Genomic DNA, 3,084 nt, shown 5'->3' on the forward strand with positions numbered 1-3,084 from the left:
TGTCCCAAGGTCCCCAGCTAGTAAGTGTGCAGGACCTGGTGCCCATCAGTACACTTGTCAAGCATATTCAAACCCTTCCCGCTCTGCTCTGTCGCTGAAAAGCAGAACTTCCCTGGTGGCAGGGTCTGGCTCTCCAGGGGGCACCCAGCCCAGCCCCTGGGCAGTGTCTGTTCGGCTCTCACTATGGGGTGACACCAGTTCTCGTGCTGGGCAGGCTCCCATGCTCCCACCCAGGGCACAGGGCAGCCTGCCTCTTCCCTGCTTGCTTCGCGCTCAGGCCTCCTCTCCTCCGTGGGCACCCAGAGCTTACAGAATCTCCAAGGGCATCCAACCCCTGCTTGCACAGGAACCCACTCTCCAGCCACATGGCTGACGGGGACGATCTGTCCTCTCGTAAGGAGAAAAAGAGGGTTCCGATGAGCCCGGCACTGAGAGAAGTTGGGTTGACATCCCTCCCGGATGCCAGAGGGGCGTGGTTAATACACTGAGGAGACGCCTCCCCACTTCTCAAAAACTACACATACCACCCAGCTCTCTGACTCGGTGTCTGAAACACCCCCAGTGGCACTCAGGCTCTTTGCCTTAAGCGCTGTCCTGGCTGTTTCCCTGGAGAGGTTTCCATGAGAGCAAAGGCAAGTGAGTTTTCAGACTTCCTGGAGCCATGGCCTAAGATGACCGCACAGGGACAAGGACGAGAACGTCATCGAAGTACAGAAGCACAGAATCTCCATCTGGAGATCAAGGGCCAAACTGCACTTGGACGGAAACACACGGGGAACACATGTGTGGCCTTGGCCACATATCTTTATTACCCTCTCTGGATAAGAAGTCAGTGTCCTTATCAGCAAAATAGGAGACAAATTCTGTCCCTGACCCCTCCTCCTGGGAGTTCTGATCCAAGCATGGATGTGTGAGCACACGTGGGAGGTGGCTACCCACGTGAGCCCCACTGTCAAAGAGGAGAGGAACGAGGGGCCTGAAGACACACTTCCCTGACCTCTAACCCCTGGCCAAACCTCATGCCTGACCTCATGCTAGGAGGACACTGAACTTCCTCAAGCTCTTCAATGAGCACCATTTTACAGATGAGGAAACTGAGGCAGAGAAGCGGAACAGATCCATTTGTTCTTTCTCTACAAGTGGGTTGCTTCCCTGCCCCCAAGCTCTTGTGCAAAATGCCCCAGACATCCTAGTTCCCTTCTGATGTCAGAGGCAGCTGTCTCAGTCTGCTCAAAGCCTCCAAGCTCAGGCCTCTTGGCTGGCCATGAGCCAGGTCCTTATACAACAGAGCAAAGGCCTGGATACTGGGCCCACTGAGCCGGGCAAGCAGGGCCCTGCTGGCTGCTGGGTGAGCCGGTCAGCTGGGGACAGCTGTGGATGTGCTGTCTGCAGACAGTGCTGTGGGAACTGGATAAATTGCTGGGGTTCCCAGGGAACAGCTGGAAGAAGGTGGGGGAAGAAACAGCTGAGGGACCAGAAGCAGAAGTCACTGAAACCTGGGGCTCCCAGAGGGGACTGTGGAAGTACGGGGGGAAAGCAGAGACCTTGGACATCTACAGCCCACCTGCAACAGAATTGTCTTGGGGCCTGTAAAAACTGCCAGTTTCCCTATCCCAGCCGCTGGATCAGTCTCTGGTGGCAAAGCAGAGATTGAACTTTTAAGTAACCTTCTTGGCCAGGTGCGATGGCTCACGCCTGTAATCCTAGCACTCTGGGAGGCTGAGGCGGTGGATTGTTTGAGCTCAGGAGTTCAAGACCAGCCTGAGCAAGAGCGAGACCCCCATCTCTACTAAAAATAGAAAGAAATTATATGGACAGCTGAAATATATATAGAAAAATTAGCCAGGCATGGGTGGCACTTGCCTGCAGTCCCAGCAACTTGAGAGGCTGAGACAGAAGGATTGCTTGAGCCCAGGAGTTTGAGGTTGCTGTGAGCTAAGCTGACACCACAGCACTCTAGCCCGGGCACCAGAGTGAGACTCTGTCTCAAAAAAAATAAAATAAAATAAAATAAAATAACCTTCTTGCCTATCCACACAAAAATTAGAGAATCACTGCCTTAGGGGGTTACCTTGGCCAGAACTGGGGGTCAGGGTAGGTTTCCAAAATGTGGGTCTGATGGATCAAAAAACACAAGCAGATAAAGAGGAGGAGCCCAGGTGATGACCAGCCAGGCCTCCTCTCCTACGGTGCAGAAATAATTTCCCGGGACCTTGTCCCTGCCTCCCTGCTGCCCCCACAGCCCTGGGTCCTCCCAACCATGGCCAAAGTTCAACAGTTTCAAAGAGACAGCTGTGAGATGGAAGAGCAAATAGGGCTCTTTAGCAAGAGCAGATCGGATTTCCAATCCGGGCTATGCCAGGATCCAGCTAGCCCTGTGGCCACATACGGGCTGTGGGAACACGGCCCCAGGGGGTTGGGTGAGGATTAAGTGGGTTCACGTGCGTGTGAAATGACCAGCACACAATGGTTCTCAGTGCCCAGGATCCCTTCTTTCCTCTTTCCTGCTCCCCAAATCCCACCCAAAACCACCCCTTTCCTTTGTTCCTCTTTCTGTTACACAACCCAAGTTCAAACCCTCCCTGGGTTTGCAGGCAGCAGCCAGGGCCAGCTTCTGAGGCAATGAGAGGGTGTCCAGGTGACGGGAGACTTTGGAAGCCACTGCCTCCCTCCTCCTCTCTCCCTTCACATTCTCATCCATGTGCTGCGCCAGGGCCTTTGCCCTCTCTCCCCAATACCGCAAAGAACCCTGTGATTCTGTTCCCCAAATTGCCTGGCTGCTGCCCACGGTTGCCATGGAGACCAGCAACCATTGTGCTAGGGCCTCTGAGAAAGAGCCTGCGTGGCTTCCACTAACTGCACAGTGCAGACAGCACTTAGCACCTGCACATGCCTCAGAGCAGTCACTTAGTGGAAATGGAAGTTGATTAGAGCTGGTCCCGGCCTCTAGGGGCTGGGAGTCTCCTGGCAGCCTCACATCTGAGCACCTATTGGTCTAGTTCAGTGATTCTCAAACCAGGAGCATCAGTACCACCTGGGAATTTGTTAGACATGCCAAATTTCAGGCCCCTTCCCAAATCTACC

The sequence above is a fragment of the Lemur catta genome, chromosome 2 (genome assembly GCF_020740605.2).
Source record: "Lemur catta isolate mLemCat1 chromosome 2, mLemCat1.pri, whole genome shotgun sequence".
NCBI classification, from domain to species: Eukaryota; Metazoa; Chordata; class Mammalia; order Primates; family Lemuridae; genus Lemur; species Lemur catta.